Consider the following 21,049-nt stretch of genomic DNA (forward strand, 5'->3'; position numbering starts at 1 on the left):
TTTGATTATCTATGTCTTCACAAAAGTTTCTATCTATTTTATAGCACAAATGTATGTGTTCATCAAATGTATTATGTTGGGCTATAAAATAGAAAAGTACTATTAGGTAAGAGATTAATGACCCTATGAATTTTACGTAGGATCATGTAATTTCTCATTTTTTTATTTCTTGATTTTTTCCTTGAATTTCCCTTTTTCTTTTTTAATTTTTTTTAAAATTTTTATTTATTTATTTATTTGACAGAGAGAGAGAGAACACGAGCAGAAGGAGTGGGAGAGGGAGAAGCAGGCTTCCCGCCAAGCAGGGAGCCCGATGTGGGGCTCGATCCAGAACCTTGGGATCATGACCTGAGCCGAAGGCAGACGCTCAACGACTGAGCCACCCAGGTGCCCCGAATTTTCCCTTTTCCAGATATTGATACTCCAAGTTCTATTTTGTATTATCTGAGTATCTCAAGTCATTCCTTTTATTTTGTGTTTTTAATATTCTTATTTCTCTTTATTGCTTTTTTGTCGTGATAAAAAATACTTAGATTCTGCTTTAAATTCAGTCATCTTGATTTTGCTTTAGTGTATTCAATTGATAATTGTGCCAATTAATCCTATTATAGTTAGATGCACTGAGTTTTATTTCCTCTTCTCTGTTAAGAATTGTCCTGCATGGATTATTTATTATAAATTTTAATGATTATAAAAGAAAAATTATTTTTGATAAAATTTGTCATTTTTTTCTTGCTCAGAGAATGTTACTCTTTTGACTTGAGAAAAATTATTTTGATTTCCTCAAAGAAAATGATCCATATTAGAAAACTGTTAAGATGGTTTATTATCCTACTGGTCTATTTTTATTTTTATTTCTGAAAAATACTTAGCTCTTAACTTGATCAAAAAATGAATAACTCAATTATAATGAAATTTCAGGTTCTGGTTATTTAAACCACACAAAATCGTGGGTACCTATAGGTCAGAATATTTTAACAAAATATCTGACAGTAACATTACTTATTAGACAAAGAATTCATTTTAATTCAAGATTTGAACTTTTATGTTATTGATTTGTTTTGTCTTACAGAATTATTTCACTGCACTAAGTGGAGAAAATTAATATGATCTTATAAATAGATCATTAAACACATTGCATGAATGTAATGGAAATAAAGGTCATCCAAAATTAAATACTAAGTGACTTGACTTAACAATTCTTATTCATTATTTCTACAAAATATCTACAAGAAACTGCAGAAACCAACCATTTAAAATTTGCATAATGACAAAGATCAGGTACAGTTGCCAAAATGTAATTTCTAATTATGATGCCAAAGTTTTTACTAAATAATTTCAAAAGAATGAATCCATTCACATACTCTACTATCTAGATATATATACATTTATAAATACATACACATATGCTCTCCCCTGAGGTTTTTAAGGGTGATTTCTGCTATCTTTCCCCATGTCCATATAACCAAATCATAAGTATTCTTTAGGTCCTGCTTAAAAATCAAATGTCATTTACTTGCTGAAACCTCCCTGATCTTCTAAATGGCACTCAATAAACAAATACTAACTACCTAAGTATAGCCATTAAAGAAATGTTCAGAGCTATATGATGAAAAATATTAAAAGACAGAAGGAAAAGATTGAATAAATTGAGACTTAAAATGTTGCTGAATGTGAAGACAATGTTGAAGAGATACCATCTTTTGAATTAATGAAATAGCTTAAAGTTATATTTAAATTTTTAATTATTTCTTTACCATTTGTTCAAGTGCATTTTAATTTGAAAAAAGTGATCATACATTTCTTCTGGAGCATGTAATGTAGGAAAACACTCACTAAAAAGTTGAAATCAAAACTAAATATATATTTTAATATTGAAATTATATTGTATACTATCTATAATGATTAAAAGAAAATGCTAATCTTACCAAAATTACATAGGCTATTTAACATGAGCTAATAGATATCCAAGAAAAGATCCCTCTCCACTAAGATTTTATGTTGGCTACAATTTACTTTGATGGAGTAATGATATTTCATTCTTATAAATGGTGCAGCAACAATTATTATATCTTAGAAAATAGTAAAGTACATCTCTACCTAATAGCATATACCAAAATAAACTTCAAATGCATTGAATGTTGAAATGCAAAATGTACCCCTAAATTATGGTCTGAAATAAATATAAGTAAATAATAAATATGGTAAGTGGTAATGAGCTAGACATGACACCAGTATGTTTGCATACATGTGTGGAAGAGGGAGGACTGTAGAGTGACTCCTAATGGAGAGGGGCTTTTTCTTTTGGGGTTGATAAAAACCAGAACAAAGTAGTAGTTGTACAGCTTTATGACTATACTAAATAAAATAACTGAATTTCACACTTTAAAAGAGGTGAACTTTATGTATGTGAATTATATCTCAATAAGTCTGCAATTAGAGAAAGAAGAATCAAGTTAACAACAAAATGTCAAAAGCTTTAGAATTTACTGAATATAAAATTTACTTGGGTTAATTTGAAAATAACCATTATGGGGTGCCTGGGTGGTTCAGTTGGTTAAGTGTCTGTCTTGGGCTCAGGTCATGATCCCAAAGTCCTGGGATTGAGCCCCACATCGGGCTCCTGAGCAGGGAGCCTGCTTCTCTCTCTCCCTCTGCTACTTCCCCTGCTTGTGCTCTCTTACTCTCTTTCTCTCTCAAATAAATAAATAAATAATTTTTTAAAAAATTGAAAATCACTGTTAGAAATTATTTTAAATATGTGTAGGAGGCACTATAATAGGTCTCCCAAAGATGTAATAGATGACCTAATCTCTGGAACCTGTGAACATGGTGTTATATAATAAGAGTGAATTAAAGTTGCAGGTAGAATTAATTTTGCTAATTAGCTGATCTTAGAGGATTATTCTGAATTTCCAGGCAGGGCCAATGTTACCACATTGATACCTTGACTTTAGTCCAGTGAAACCCATTTCACTTCTGATGTCCTAAAGAACAAGATAACAAATTTGTGCTCCTTTAGGCCACTAAAGTTTATAGTGATTTATTACAGTAGCAATAGGAAACTAATACAATGTGCATACCATATGTGAACAATTCTGATTTCAATAATTTATCACACAGAACTAATATAAATATTTACAAAACTTTAATTAAAATTTAAAGGCAATTAGTGGTACTCAGAATAGTGAAAAAAATACAATAACAATTTCAAAAAACAATACTAAAAAACTAGTTCAATACACTAGGTTATGTTGATGCAATAAAATATGTAGACATTAAAATATGTCATTGAAGAAAATTTAATGACAAACAAAAATTTCCTGTATATTATAATGTTAAAGTGACAAGTTGCAAATGATGGCATAATTGCTTTTGGTAATGGTTATAAAAGACATACATAAAAATAGCAATTACTTCTGGATGGTTTGAATTAGATTCAATATGTTTTAATCCAATATTTTTAAACTTTTTTGTATTTTTAAAATTTTCTAAAATGGATACATATTTGTCTAATTAGAAGCTCCCACCCTCTAATGCACTAAATTTCAAAATGGTACCATAATTCAGCTTTAAATAGCATTATTTGTCATGGTATTTTCTCTATTCATTCCTAATTAGGCATCTTAGTTTTTTTAGTTGTCACATGTACTACCCCATCTACTGAAAATATATAATTAACATCTTGTAAAAGAGTCAGTTTTAGCCAATAATCAAGATAGATTCTTCAAATACTACTGCAAAAATGGGACACTCTAGTGTTTAATGTATTAAATAGTTAAACTTTTAATGGAAGAAATATAGTTTTCTAAATATAGTTTGCACTGATGGATCTTATTTTTTCATATTCTGTGAAAATTAAAAGTATTAGCACAATATATTCCTTATTGGTTAACCTATGCTTCAGTGAACACAGAAATACAGATAACTCTTTAAGACACTGATTTCATTTCCTTTGGATATGTACAGAGTAATGGAATTCTGGATCACATGGCAGTTCTATTTTTAATTTTTTGAGGAACCTCCATATTGTTTTCCATAGTAACTACACCAATTTGCATTCCCACCAACAGTGTGCAAGTGTTGCCTTTTCTCCACACCCTCACCAACACTTATTACCACTTGTCATTTTGAAAATAGCCATTCTGTGATATCTTATTGTGATTTTGATTTATATTTCCATAATGATTACTAATGTTGGATATCTTTTTAGGTACTTGTTGACCATTTGTATATCATTTTTGGGGAAATGTCTGTTCATGTCTTTTGTCCATTTTTAATTGGATTATTTGGTTTTTTTGCCATTGAGTTGTATAAGTTTCTTATATACTTTATCAGCTCCTTTGCTGTGCAGAAACTTTTTATTTTGATGTAGTCCGACTTGTTTATTTTTGCTTTTATTGCCCATGTTTTTGATGTCATATCCAAGAAATCACTGCCAAGACTGATGTTATGAAGCTTTTGCCTTATGTTGTCTTTTAGGAGTTTTATAGTCACAGGTCTTACATTTAAGTCTTTAAGTTTTCTCAGTTAATTTTTGTGAGTGGTTAAGAGTCCAGTTTCATTGTTTTGCATGTGGATATGCAGTTTTCACAAAACCATTTGTTGAGTAGACTATCCTTTCCCCATTGTGTATTATTTGGCACCCTTGTCAAAGATTGACTATGTATTTATAGATTTATTTCTTGGCTTTCTATTCTGTCCCATTGATCTGTGTGTTTGTTTTTATGCCAGTCCAATACTGTTTTGACAATATAATTTTGTAATATCATAATGTTATATCACGTAATATCATGATAATATGGTTTTGAAATTAAGAAGTGTGATATCTCCAGCTTTATCCTTTCTTAAGATTGCTTAGGCTATTTGACATATTTGGTGGTTCCATACTAATTTGGGGATAATTTTTCCTATTTCTTTAAAAAATGTGATTGGGATTTTAATCAGGATTGCATTGAATCTGCAAATAATTTTGTGTAGTATAACATTTTAACAATATCAAATCTTCCAAACCATGAACATGGAACATTTTTCCATTTATTTGTGTCTTCAGTTTCTTTCATCAATGTCTTAAAGTTTTCAGTGTACAGCTCTTTCATCTCATTGGTTAAACTTATCCCTGAGTATTTTGTTATTTTGATGCTATTGTAAATGGGATTGTTTTCTTAACGTCTTTTCCACGAAGTTCATTGTTATTGTATAGAAACACAATTGACTTTTGTAGGTGGATTTTGTATCCTGCAACTTTACTGAATTCATTTATTAGTTCTAACAAATTTTTGTTTGGTTATTTGTTTGTTTGTTTGTTTTGGTGGACCAGTTAGGGTTTTATATATATAAGATCATGTTATCTACAAATAGAGACTATTTAATTTCTTCTTTTCTGATTTGCATATCTTTTATTTCTTTTTCTTGTCTAATGCTCTCATTAGGATTTCCTATGTTGAATAGTAGTGGTAAGAATGGACGCCCTTGTCTTTTTCCTGATCTTAGAGGAAAACCTTTCAACTTTCACCATTGAGTATGTTGTTAACTGCTTGTTTTGTCCCTCTATACATAATTTGTTGTGAGTTTTTATCATGAAAGGATATTGAATCTTGCCAAGTGTTTTTTGTGCATTTGAGATAATCATATGATTATTTTCCTTCATTCTGATAATGTAATATGTCACATTAATTGATTTTCATAGGTTGAACTGTCCTTGCATCTCAGGGATAAATCCCACTTCATCATGGCATATGATACTGTTACTGTGCTATTGAATTTGGTTTGCTAGTATTTTGTTGAGGATTTTTACTTTTAATTTTTAAATTTTTTTAAAGATTTTATTTATTTATTTGACAGAGAGAGACACAGCAAGAGAGGGAACACAAGCAGGGGGAGTGGGAGAGGGAGAAGCAGGCTTCCTGCTGAGCAGGGAGCCCAATGTGGGGCTCGATCCCAGCACCCTGGGATCATGACCTGAGCTGAAGGCAGACACTTAATGACTGCGCCACCCAGGCGCCCCATTGTTAAGGATTTTTATATCTATGTTCATCATGGTTTGGAGCTTATAATTTTCTTTTCTTGTAGTGTCTTATCGGGCTTTGGTATTAGAGTAATGCTAGCCTGGTTAAACAAGTTTGGGAATGTTTGCTCCACCTCAATTTTTAGGAAGAGTTTGAAAGGACTGGCATTAATTCTTCTTTAATTGTTTTCTAGAATTAACCTGTGAAACTATCTAATCCTGGGATTTTCTTTGTTTAGAAGTTTTAGATTACTGATTCAATCTCCTTACTTATTATTGGTTGGTTCAGATTTTCTATTTCTTCATGATTTAGTCTTAGTAGGTTGTTTTTTACCATATTACTTTACTAATATAATTCACTTTCACTAATATATTTCTACTTAATGCTCATTCTAAAGCACAGAATTATCTTATTTAAAAACTTTGAAATATAGAAGCATTCTATTGATCCCAGTCTATGTGCTCAATTTTATCCAAGTATTCTCCCCACGCTGCTCAGAATTATTTGCCTTCCAGGAGCTATAAATTGTCCTCCTGAATATCTCCTTTCTATCTAAATCATTGAAATTCTAGTCAGCCACTAAGTTCAAAAACAAACATTACCCTGTCTTCCTCATATTATCATTTCTTATTATCTGTGTCTCAGTTTGCATTTGCATTGCTTATCCCATTGCATTTACCTAAATGTTAGGTATCTGTGATGGTTAATTTTGTGTGTCAACTGGACTGCCCAGATTAAAGATTGTGTCAAGTATGTCTTGGATAGCATTTGTGGTTGAGATTAGCATTTGAACCCATGGACTCAGTAAGGTAGATTGTCCTTCTCAGTAGGGGAGAAGAGAGGGCATTTATGGTCGAGCTGCTCACAAAACATGGATATACTTTGTTTATCTGTGTGTCCCCATTATCTAGCAAAATGTGGCCTGATGACAGTGCATAATAAATAATTATAAGATTGTTTATTAAACGAGATGAAAATTTTATGTGTAAAAGACCCTATCATAATTAAGAACTATAGAATAATACTTCCCCAAACTAGGCGTGAGTCTTTGGTCAAAACTTCATGTGACAATAGCCAAGAAAAACCAAGCCTTATTAAAAACCAACTGAGGTAGACATAACACTTTGCATGTTAAAAATGCTCTTTATTCTGGAAGAGTCTTTGTGAAACTCACTTTAAGAAAAGACTAATTTAATAGCTGTTCTCTAATCCCTCAGCATATTAGAATCATGAAAATAGGAGACCAAGATTGACTGGTATCTGGAGCCAGAGAATACTGAGAAGTGACAGCCTAGAAGCAAGGAAAAGCACACTGCTCTGGGACAATTTATAGGAAGATAAAATAGTTCCATAAACCTCAATAGCTCCTGGGACTGTCACTGTATTAACGTGGCACAGACCAATAATAGATGTTTGTGTTTGATGATGAGACATCAAAACAAGATAAATTATACTTTAGGAAAAATGACAACTTGAGGGCAAGCATTTAAATTCTCTTCCCAAATACTGGCTGATAGAGACAAAGGAATATATTAAAATGGATGAACTCTCAGAGTAGTTTTTAAAAACTAAATCATGATTCCACATACAGATTCTGCTTTAAGCAGTTTCTTTTAGACTTAGATTCAATAAGGCCAGAAAGAATATATTACAATGACTCCTGGCCTCCAACTGTGACATGGTGTTTCTATGTGGTATGAGATCAATAGAGGAGACTATGGTAGAGCTCCATTACAATCACTAATAAATGGAAATCTCTCATTCTGGATCTCTTTTCTCTGCTCAAAAATCAATAACAATGGAAAACCCAAGGACACATCTAGCAATATCAAATAGAACGAGGTTGATTTCTTTGTGGCTATAAGTTTAATAATAAAAAAAATAGTCTCATTGTAAGTGGAGTATAAAATCCAGACCAAACAAATAAAGAAGAAAAAGGTAAAAAAAAAAAAAAAAAAAGAGAGAGAGAGATGGAAATCTGATTCCAAAGGAACAGGAACAAAGGAAAACACTACAGAGAAAAAAGTCCCCACTGGGTATCCTTGCAGACTTAGCTCACATCCCACACTTCACTCAATATGAATAGACATTTTGAGATCAAATACCAAGATATGGAATAAATATCAGTCAGAGAGAAACTATGAAAGGCTTATTCCTTTTATGGTCAATCCATCAACAAATAATCTCCATATTTAAAGAGTGCTTAATACTGCATTCCTTAAACATCTACTATAGGGAAGTAACTTGCCTTCAGTTGATTATTTAGACTCTGAGCCATTCTTTTTCTATGTTTCCCCAATTTCAAACTTGGAGTGGAGGATAATTATTGCTGAATTATATCAAATGAGTTCATATTAACTTACTTTCAAAGTCTCCATTATGTTTGCTTCCCATTAACACATCACAGCAGCATTGATATTTTTATATCATATACATATGATGTTTAAATATCCCTGCCGGAAAAAAAAATCATATGTTGAAAAATATATATCCCATCAATTTGATATATTCCTGCGTTGGCATGAAAAACAAAATTGGCATCTCACTGGTGCTTCAAACAGTCACAGATGGCTTCTAAAACAGCACTGTGTGTTTTCATTTGGGGATTCCATTGTTTAGATCACTTTTATGAATAATTAAAAATAAATCTGTGATGCCAGTAATTATGATAACCCATACCTGGCTTTGCAACAGGAAACAGTGAGTCCAGCTCCCTAAAAGAATATAAATTTAACCATGTAATAGATGGGAGCTCTAGGAAATGCCTTCGTCTTTCCTCTAAACTCCAAAGAAAGTAGCAATTTTGTGTAATACATTTAATGAATTGTTTTACATAATTCATTCTCTTCAGATGTTCTAATTTATATTCATTTTCACAGCTTCTGAAATTTACATATGTGATGAAGAATTATTTGGGGAAATGTAAGAATCTTTTAACAATCATGTTGAGCAATTTAACTTGTATTGTCAGGGAAAAAAGCTCAAAAAAAGCTAAAGCTAAAAAAAGTAATTGTGGAAAAATACAGGACTAAATATTTGCAAGGGGCTCAATCTGCAACAGTGTAGCTATATCCACAGAAAGGGTCCTTTATGAGCATTTCTCTAAATTCTTGCTTTAGTTGAGGTGGCAAGATGGAATAATGTGTTTTAATTCAAATATACCTTCCACTCAAGAAACCAAATTAGGTTTTATTCTACATTATGCAGGCTGGCTTTAAAATCTTAAAAAAAAAAAAAAAAACCTTATCATGAACCACAAAAAAAGATTTTTAAATGAAAACTGTGACAGCCATAAAGAATAAATCATTAAATAAAGCATGGCATTTTAGTAGCTTTTTATTGTGAATACATAAATAATAGTGAAGAGAAAGCCACCAATGAAAATGGTATGGTACAAATTAGAATGGAAAGACTCTGATAATTAACATATGTAAAGCTATTACACATCATAATAATTTTTATGGATCTTTATTTCAAATGGGGTCATGGAAGGAAAACTCCACTACAAATCAGCAGGCCTGTGTTATGTCCAAACTCAATCACTACTGACTCTAATCTTAGATGATCAATACATCTGAGCTTCAGTTTTCCCATTTGTAAAATTAAAGTTTCACTGGATAACTTCTAAATTCTCTTTCTATATTCTGTTTTTATGATTTAAAGTCTTATCTCTCCAATGAATTACTCTCAATTCCTTGCAAAAACTTCATTTTATAGTCCTTTTATATACCTAAAATCATGACTCTATTGCTATAGATGCAATCTAGGTTCTCTGTAATTGCCTGCTAAAGGTGAACTCTTGTATTCTGTATTCAAATATATGAGCAACTAAAAATAGCAAATAACCCATCATACTTGAAGGTAAGAATAAAATATCATAATTAAATCAATAGTGGCTATTCAATGCATTTATGATACATTTATTTTTAAGGTGTTAACTGCATAGCCAAAGAATCTATGAAACTAGTGAGAGAATTATAATCATAAATTGTTTCTGTAAATTCAGTATTTCAATAAATATTTCACATTTGTAATCTCTTCTATTCCATAGCACACATAGTAAACAAAGAAGAAGTTAAGCTGTGGAAGTTAGTAGACAATACATATGCTTGAATCCTGGCTCCATCCTTTTTGGTATGTGACCCTCCTTATGTGCTTCAACCTCTTTTTTTTAAATAGCTTATTAAATAAAGTAGATACAATAATGCCTCTATCATATGATATGTGAGAGGTTCAAAGAGGAAATTTTTTAATATCTATTATGGTTGTCATATGCTAGGCTCTAAATAAATTCTTGCTGTTTTTACTATGATTATGTTTTTCTTAATGAGATTCTGTTCCCTCTAATTTAATATACTTAATTTTACAGAATACTTTAAATTCCTTTAAAGTGAGGATTATAATTTATTCACTTTCCACCCTCTGCTCATAATATAGTGGTAGAGATTAAGTGGGCAAATAAACAGTGTTAATAAGCTGTTAATAAGTAGTTTTAAAGAGACTGGATTAATATATGATTTGCTGCTACTAATTCTAGTATTTTTTTGTTTGTTTTATTATTTGTGATATGGCATTTGGGACATTTAGATATTGTCTCAAATTCACTTCAATGACACCATATGCTATCATATAACATCGTATAGCACACCATTTACCAGTGTGCTCGGCCACAGAACAAGTATATCTCCTAAAGTACAAGAAAACAGGTGCCTGTTAGGTCTAGAACAAACAGAGGAAGCTCAAAGAGCCAGCCTGCCTGCCACTGTCAGATATATAAGGGGACAAGAAAAATCCAGCCTTCATTCACTACTACAATCACATCCCAACAATTTTGCTTGGGACTGAATTGTTGAAGCCTTAACCCCAGTATGTTTGTATTTGAAGATGGGACTTTAAGGAGGTAATTAGAGTTAGATGAGGTTGTAAATGTGGGGTCCTTATGATAGGAATAGCTTTATAAGAAGAGAGATTGCTCTCTTTCCACCATGTGAGGATACAGTGAGAAGGTGGCCATCTATAAGCCAACGAGGGAGCCCTTACCAAAATCAAATGAGCTGGCCCCTTGATTTTGGACATCCCAGCTTCCAGAACTAATAAATATCTGTTTTTAAGCCACCTAGTCTATGGTATTTTGTTATAGCAGACTAATACAGGCTTAAGTTTATAACAGGGGAAAATAAATAGAAGTGCAGAGTCAGGAAGGCTGGGATAAGGCAGTCCTTGATGAATAGCCCATTGAGAATAGAAGTGAGGCTCAGAAGATGGGAGGTGCAGACTAAAGCTGAATAATTTTATGGTCTCTGTCAAATACATCAGGGTCTAAACAGCATTTGGGCCACTTATATAATGTTTCCAATCAGGAGCTAAATAAAATCTATTGTGACACAAACTCAAATGATACCCAATATCAGGACCCTCCCCACAAGGGTAATTGGAATTCACTTCTCTGCTCTCACTCAATGATCCATTCCCCACAATTCTAAGTTTCTGATGCTGACAGAGGTGAGAGAAAGTAGGAATTTGCTGAGATTGAACCTGGGCCAGAAATTTTTACTTAGTTATCTCAAATGCAACTTTCCCAAAGTAAATATTTTAACTGATCATTTATTTTTAGAATAATAACCTCCCTTAAGCATCATATAGATCAAAACCTCAGACACCACTGAAAAGAGTTTTGAAAAAGTATCATCCAGGAAAACTTTTTAATAGGTCACAGCTTCATAGAGCATGATTACTTTACATGATACAAATTGTCAATACTTTCAAAATGATTGCAATTGGTGTAAAATCTCAAGCAATAACAGTGATTTTTCCACTTATGCAAAATATTTCATTACTACAACAAAATGCATTTGAGCCCTGCTGCCAAGCTTGAAAAAGATCCATTTAAGAATATTAATGGATAGATCTTTAGAATTGAGCCACTGGGAATTATGCTGAGACATTAAGGGATAGCCTCAAGTTTCAAATACAAGTGGCGTGAAAACACTCTAATTTTTATTTAGTATGTTATCTTGAAATAAAATGAAATACATAGAATTTCTTTAATATATATGTTTTGTACATTTTATCATAAATTCCAAGAAATTAATTAGCATAAATAGGCCACAGAGATAAATGTCTCACCAAAATAGTTACATTTAACATTGTAAAATAAGAGTGCATTATTCTTTAGAGTCACTCAGTAAAATACTCTGTTTGATTTGTAATGTGAATTATAAAGGGAGGCAAAACTTCACTGGTATAATAATCAATATTGTTAAGATGTTATGTGTCCCCAATTTCACCTACAGGTTTCATGCAAAAGATATCTTTATTTTGTAGAAATTGATAAACTGATTCTAATGTTCATATTGAAATTTTTTAAAAAATGTAGACTCAGCCAGAACAAGTTTAAGAAAAAAGCAAATTTGAAAGATTAATTAAAAAGTTTATTAAACAAGATAATGTGGTATTAAATACTAGTTATACAAATAGATTGGCAGAATAAAGGTAGACAAATATATGTGCTTAATCAATTTTAAATGAAGATTCAAAGGAAATTCAGTAGATAATGGACCAACTTTTCAATAAATGGTGCTAAAACAATGAGATATTCTAGGCAGAAAAAATGAACTTTAATTCATACCTCATACCATATACAAAAATTAATTTAAAATGGATCAAAGGTACAAATATAAAACCAAAAACTATAAACCTGTTGAAGAAATTATAGGAGAAAATCTTTGTAAACTCAAATTAGGCAGATATATCCTAGCTACAATACCAAAAGCTCTATCCATGAAGGAACAAATGGTTAAACTGGACTTCATCAAAATAAGAATTCTGTTCTTCAAATGACACTGTTAGTCGAATGACAAACAAGCCACAGTCTGGGAGAAAATATTTGCAAATCATATATCTGATAAAAATATTTGCATCCAGAATATAAAAACAACTTCCAGATCACAATAATAAGAAAATTTAAAAATAAACAAAAAACATTTAAAAATAGACAAAAATTGAACAGATCTTTTATCAAAGAAGTTGGCAAATAAACACATGAGAAAATATTGAAAATCATTTTTCTTTAGGGAAGTCCTAATTAAAACCTCATTTACATTTCATTACATACCTATTGAAATGTCTAAAATTAAAAAGACTAATCACACCAAGTGTTGGCAGCAATGTAGAGCAACTAGAATTCCCATATGCTGCTTTCTAAAAAGCTAACTATTCTACCATATGATGCAGCTGTCTCGCACCTACATAAATTATCAAATAAATGAAAACAAATTTCTATACAAAGACTTACATACAAATGTTCATAGCAGCTCTATTTAAATAGCCAAAATCTGGAAACCAAACAGTCCATTAACAAGTGAATGGACAAACTAATGATGATATATTCATACAATAGACTGTTACTCAGCAATAAAAAAAATGAACTACTGATATAGATGAACCTAAAAATATTTATGGTGAATGAAAGAAACCAGACCAAAAAAAAAAATGCATTAAGTATGTCTCCATGTATATAAAATTCTAGAATATACAAACCGATCTATAGTGACAGAAAATATATCAGTGGTTGACTGGGAACTCCAAAAAAGAATCTTCTAGGAGTGATGGATACGTTCATTATCTTTTTTTTTTTTTTAAAGATTTTATTTATTTATTTGAGAGAGAGAGCACATGAGAGGGGGGAGGGTTGGGAGGGTCAGAGGGAGAAGCAGACTCCCTGCCGAGCAGGGAGCCCGATGCAGGACTCGATCCAGGGACTCCAGGATCATGACCTGAGCAGAAGGCAGTCGCTTAACCAACTGAGCCACCCAGGCACCCCGTTCATTATCTTGATTGTGGTTATGATTTCACTGGTGTATACATATGTCAAAACATTAAATTTTTCTTTAAAATGCACATTGTTATATGTCAATCATATCTAAATAAAGCTGTTTAAAAATTGAAATGGAACACTGTATTTACCTGGGATAAATCTCCTCATTCTAGATGCAAAACTCATCATATCTAAGGCTTCTCTGTTCAATTTTAGGTAATACATCATCCTTATGGTTGGCTTAAGCCACAAACCCAGTCTTGATTCAATAATTCAGCCAAAACAAAGAAAAATATGAATGGGCCCCAACAATCACTGGTTTCTCAGACATGCATTCCTCTCATATTCTGCCATGTCTTTCATGACCATATGCCTCCCAAAGATGGACGAGCTTTGGCATAGTTGACATATGTCCCTATGAAGAGAATCTTCTGCATGCTGTGTTTTGCCCACCCTAAATCCTTTCTTATAGCTAATAAACCTAATTATGTATGGTAAATTTGATTGTCTAATGGAGCCTAAGACCACTGCTGTTTGTTGAGCAGAGTGGGCATTACATTTGCTTATTCAGCTGTTTCTTTTCTTTTTTTTTTAATTGGGATATAATTGACATATAACATTGTATTAGTTTTAGGTGTACAACATAACAATCTGATATGTATGTATATTGCAAAATGATCACCACAATAGTTTGGTTAACATCCATCACCACACATAGTTACACATTTTTCTTTCTTGTGACTAGAACTTTAAAAGTCTACTCTCTTAGCAACTTTCAAATATATGATACCGTACATCCTAAGGATTTATTTATCTTATAACTGGAAGCTTGTACCTTTTGACTTCCTTCACCCATTTTGCCCATCCTCCAACACCCTCTACCTCTGTGAGTTTGCTTTTCTATTCCCACATATAAATAAGATCATACAGTATTTGTCTTTCTCCATTTGACTTATTTCACTTCACATAATGCCCCAGGACCATTCATGTTTTTTAACAAAATTTTTTTAATTATATGATTTCCTTATATAATCCAGATATTAATCTTTTATCAGATATATGATTTGCAAATATTTTCTCCCATTGTGTAGGTGGCTTCAAATCTCTAAATACAAAAATTTTTACTTAAATTTTTACTTAAATGCAAATACTTTTCCATTAAGTAATATACGCTTCTGTACAGAGTGGTAGACCATGGTTACGGTGTTCTGTACAGTTGAAAAAATTATTTTTGAAGTTTATTTCTACTTTTTATACTGAAATTTGCTTAGCTTTCTATGGTATCTACTTTTAATTACATGTAAAGAATTCAACCAATCTAACAAAATGTAGGAGATATTTTTTCTAAATGTTAACAAGATAATATACAATTTATTTTTTTGAATTTTGATGTAAGTCATCCTCTCACTGCCTTCCATTCACCTCCTCTAGCCTGGACTGGTTGCTCTCAAGGACTGGAAGATGATGATCATCCTGGGATTTTCTCAGTACTTTGTGCTTCATAATATGTTCCCTGGATCCCATATCTTCTTTTGTCTTGATTCAATCTTTCATCCTGCTAAAGCACATCTTCCAGCAGTATTCTGAGAAAAAGTATGTGGTAGGTACAGTTTTTTTATTTCTTGCATGTCTGAAAGTTCCTTTATTCTCATCTAATATTTGATAGTTGAGGAAAAAAATGAGATGAGAAAAAAAAACTGGATTGAAAATTATTTTCCCTAGTAATTTTGAAGCATTGCTCCACAGTCTTTTTGCCTCCTGAGTTGATGTTTAGGAGTCTGGTGCTATTCTGAGTCACTTTCCTTTATGTAAAGTGTTCGGGTTTTTTAAAGTTTTCTGTGAACATGTTTAAGCCTTCTTTTCAATTGTTATTCTGATGTTTCACAGTAGTGTACTTTGTTGTAAAATATTTTTGCCAGTTTTTGATGAAATAAATATTTAAATGTGAAAATCAAAACATTGAATATTTTAAAAGTCAACCTAAATGAACACTTTTTCCTTTGAGTAAAGGATTTATTAACATCACCAAAAGCAAAAATCATCAAGGAAAAGATTGGTATTGTATATATACATATTTACATATATATTTTTTTCTTAAATAAGAACTTTTGGTCATAAAAAATAGAAATGGAGAAATATCAACCTGGGAAAGACATTTGCTATAAAAAATATAGGCAAAAAATCAGTATCAGTAATATATATTACCCCTACAATTCAGCAAAAAAAGGAAGATAAATAACGCAAGAGAAAATTGGGCAAACATATGAAGATGAAATCCAGTTAATCATGTAATAAATTTACATTATGAGCTTAACAATTGAGAAGACACATAATGAATTAGTCTCCTTCTATTGTGGGTGATCTATTGCAAGGATATTTTATATGCTAGGAGCATTTCATTTCAATTTTTCAGAGAAATCTACTTTAATCTTTCACATCATATAGAAAGGGGAAGAGGGGAGAGGAAGCATCTTTGCAGCTAATATTCTAAGAATAGGACACACGAAGGGGATACAAAGTCCCATATGTTGTGTTTTAAGATTTACTGTTATCTCATTTTTCTTGCTTAGTCTTTTAAGAAATCTCTATAATTCCTTTATGAATAAGAAAACCAGATCTTGGGTGCCTGGGTGGCTCAGATGGTTAAAGTGTCTGCCTTCGGCTCAGGTCATGATCCCAGGGTCCTGGGATCGAGTCCCGCATCGGGCTCTCTGCTCCTTGGGAGCCTGCTTCTCCCTCTGCCTCTCTCTCTCTGTCTCTCATGAATAAATAAATAAAATCTTTAAAAAAAAAAGAAAGAAAGAAAACCAGATCTTTTGGGCGCCTGGGTGGCTCAGTTGGTTAAGCGACTGCCTTCAGCTCAGGTCATGATCCTGGAGTCCCGGGATCGAGTCCCGATGCAGGCTCCCTGCTCGGCGGGGAGTCTGCTTCTCCCTCTGACCCTCCTCCCTCTCATGCTCTCTGTCTCTCATTCTCTCTGTCTCAAATAAATAAATAAAATCTTTAAAAAAAAAAAAAGAAAACCAGATCTCATATTTACTTTTCTACATTTTTTGAATAACGAATTTATCCATTTTTATTATTTTTTTTTCATCTTAGATCATTTAATACCTTATTTTACCATGCTCTTGGGATGAATATTAAGAATCTTATTTTTTGGGGGGTGCCTGGGTGGCTCAGTCATTGGGCATCTGCCTGCAGCTCAGGTCATGATCCCAGAGTCTTGGGATCGAGTCCTGCATTGGGCTCCCTGCTCATCGGGGAGCCTGCTTCTCCCTCTCCCCCTGCTTGCATTCCCTCTCTCACTGTCTCTCTCTCTCTCTCTGTCAAATTAGTAAATGAAATCTTAAAAAAAAAAATTATTTTTTGTAAATTACCTTGTGCCTATTATTTTAGTTGTACCTCATCTCATAATTTTAGTTATATTGTCTTAATCACATTTTTTTATTCTCTATATGCAGATTTTATTTCTACTTTGACAAATAATTTGGGAGGGTGTTTTTCCTGTATAATTTGGACAAATGCATTTTTTCAAATGATTTGGGAACTATAAATTTTATTTTTATTCTACTATGGTGAGCCTAAAATAAAGATAGTTGAAATTCATGTTCTTTATCAAAATCTCAGGACTATAAAATTATATGATGATTATTACATTGTATTATTCTTTAGGGAAATCTATTTTACAGGCTTATTTATCCTTTTTTATGTCCATTTCCAATATTTTTAATGATGTAAATTTTTTAATCCAGATGGTTGTTTATGACATTATACATTCTCCTCTCTTTTAAAAAACCTTGCTTTGTGTATTATTTTCATAACTATATTAACATAAATGATTTAGGTAATGTTTCTGATTTTACTACTTATTACACTTTCTTTTATACCATATCTTACTTATAAAATCATTCATTTTGCTGACATCAAGAATTACCTAAAGATACTTTGAGTGCTTAGTAGTTCAGAAATTCCTGTTCTTTAGTCTTTACAAAAATTATAAACTGGCCTTATTTTTAAAAATCTATTCAGGCACTTGTTTTCTTAGAACACTGCAAATTTTTTTCATTATTTTATGACATAATGCTGTAGGAAAATTCCAACATTAACTTAATTTTGTTTACTCCTGTAAGATTGCAGATTTTTTTTTCTGCTCCATTTTATGTAAATCAAGAAATTTGACCATGACATTTACTTGTGGGATTCTTCTAATCAATTTTGGTTTAGAATAGAAAAATATATTTTTGTTTTCATCTTGCAATGATGTTATTTAACTGGATAACATTTGCTTTGCTTTCTCAGAGTGATTCTTTCTATTTCATACCTATCTGTTAAGATAGAAATTTTTATTTTGTTTTGCTATTTACACATTTTAAAAAATATGTTTTTGGGTTTTGTTCAAGATTTAGGTTTGAGATAATTCTAGTTTATAGATATTGCAGACCTGCATTTAGAACATTTAGTCCTAGACAAAGGAATCAAGAAAAAGCTGATATCTTCTGTGATATTTCTAAACCATGAGTTGGCAAACTATGGCCTGTGGGCAGGCCAAAATTGCCTCTCACCTGTTTTTGCAAATGAAGTGTTATTGGAACACAGACATCCCTATTTATTTGTATATTAGTCTGTGGCTACTTTTGGACCACCACAACTGAGTCAAGTAGTTGTAATATAGCCTGGGATGTGTGACCCACAAAGTTGAAAATAGTTACTATTTGTTTTTTTACAGAAAAAGTTTGCCAACCCCTGATAGAATATAAATCCATTTGCCCTATGTATTAGAATGGGACTACTAAAAGAGTAAGTGGTACAGTAGGAACTTCATTACTATACAAAACATTTCTTTTCACCTTAGTGATAGAAGTCCAATTTCACAAGAACACAAATACTGAAAAATATGATAGTTTCACCTGGAAGCCAATCACAGCAATATCTTCAACTTTACTCAACATGGCATCTGCAGCAAGATGGGACTTTGGAAATACCCTGCATCCAAGCATAGCTTACCCAGTCATCTAAATCTCAGAGTATTCCTCTCCTCCTCTTACTCCCACATCCAGAGTTCCTGGGTCAACTACTTGGGGAATATTGTTCACTGTTTTACCCGGAGAACACTTGAAAGCAGAAAGAAGATTATTTAGGAGTTGGAATTTTCCAATTTCTTTGTTATCTGGAGAGGCATGAATTTCCATGATCACTGCTTAGATGTTTCCACAAAAAATATATAATTAACCATTGAAAATAAAAATCCAATCACAGTGAATAGAGTGTGATTTACTGAAGTCAGTGCAGTGGCATATCCCAAATAGGAACTTTTCCACATATAAAATAGGAAAATTTCCACATCATATCTACCTCATATAGGTTATTATGTGAACCAAAATTATTCAACAAATTTAAATACACCATATGCTCTAGGTACCACGTTAGGTGTTGGGAACACAAACAAGTCTCTGCTTTAAATAGCTTCCTGTTTGTTACTGCAGAATAAATAATTACTATAAACCATACATAATACTAAGAATTATAATAGAGTGATACATGATATGAGAGCATGTAGAAGGCACACATAATTCAGGTGGAAGCCAGCAGAACAAGTTTTTATAGTACAGATAAAATTTAAACTGAGTCCTGACATGAATTGGAATCAGGAGCAAGGAAGATATTCCATGCCATTGGAACAGCATGTGAGACATTGTGTAGAAGATCAGAAATGTGGTTGTCTTTTATGGCTGAAAAAATAATGCACTTGAAAATGTGAGAGGGGAGTAGATGGCAGATTAGGTGTTTTCAGTCATTATACTCCCAGAAAACATCAGTTTTGACAATTATCCATATACTAATGTAACTTTGTGGGAACCCAGGAGCCCAGAGAAGTTCCAGCATACCACCTGGAGCAACAATCCAAGAATAGAAACGTTGAAGAAAGTAAGAAGAACAGTTTTACTTTACCTACATTACCTCTCCCCCAAAGCAGCATAGCTCAGTGCCAAGAGAGATCCCTTGGTCTGTGACTTCCCCCATGGAAAAAGTGAAAACATAGTGAGTGAGCACCTGGCATCTTCCACTGTGCAGGATGCTCCCTAAGAGACCCACCTTTTTTTTTTTTTTTTGGTCTCACCCAGAATACTGAGATCAACAAGCTAAATAGTTAGGAGAGACTGGGATCAGGGAAGGGAGGTGAGAACTTAGAGCAAAAAGTGCTCCAAACTGAACAAATGGCCACAGATCCTATTAACATCCTCATGGACTGTATCCAGATTCCCACCCACAAGCTATATGGAATACCTCATCTAAAGACCCTCCAAATGGCCCATGGGTATCCCCAAACATTCTACGTGTCTTACTCTTGCCGCTTCCCATGGTCAGCTTCTTGCATATGCCCTTATGAAATGGTATTAAACTAGAAATAAATAATAGGAGGAAAACTGGAAAATTCACAAATATATGGAAATTAAACAACAATGTTGAAAAACCAATAGGTCAAAGAAATCAAAATAGAAATCAGAAAATATCTTGAGACAAATGAAAGTAGGAACACAGCATCCTAAAACTTATGAGATTCAGTTAAAGGGAATTTTATAGCAATAAATGTCTACATTAAGAAGAAAGAAGGATCTCAATTAAACTCTTAAAATTACATCTTAAGGAACTGAAAAAGGAACACACTAAGCCCAGGGTTTGTAGAAGAAGGATAATGACAAATATCAGAGCGAAAATAAATGAAATAGAAACCACAGAACAATATAAAAGATAAAAAAAAAAACTAAGAGTTGTTTTGTTGTTTTTTTTTTAAGATAAGTAAAATTGATAAAGCTTTAACTAGACTAAGGGTAGAAAAGAGGAGTCAAATAAATAAAATCAGAAATGAAAAAGGAGATTTTACAAGTGATAGCATGGAAATACAAGGGATTATAAGATGCCGCTATGAACAAATACACACCAAAAATTTGGACAACCTAGAAATGATAAATGCCTAGAAGCATAAACTTTCCAAGAGTGAATCATGATGAAATAGAAAATCTGAAAAGACCAAGAATGAGTAAGGAGATTGAATCAGTAGTCAAAAACCTTCCAACAGGGTGGACGGAGCAAGATGGCGGAGGAGTAGGAGACCTGGATTTCGTCTCCTCTCAGGAATTCAGCTGGATAGGGATCAAACCATTCTGAACACCTACAAACTCAACAGGAGATCGAAGAAAGGAATAGCAACAACTCTCTGAACAGA

The sequence above is a fragment of the Leptonychotes weddellii genome, chromosome 10, assembly GCF_054177405.1.
Source record: "Leptonychotes weddellii isolate Sample4059 chromosome 10, ASM5417740v2, whole genome shotgun sequence".
NCBI classification, from domain to species: Eukaryota; Metazoa; Chordata; class Mammalia; order Carnivora; family Phocidae; genus Leptonychotes; species Leptonychotes weddellii.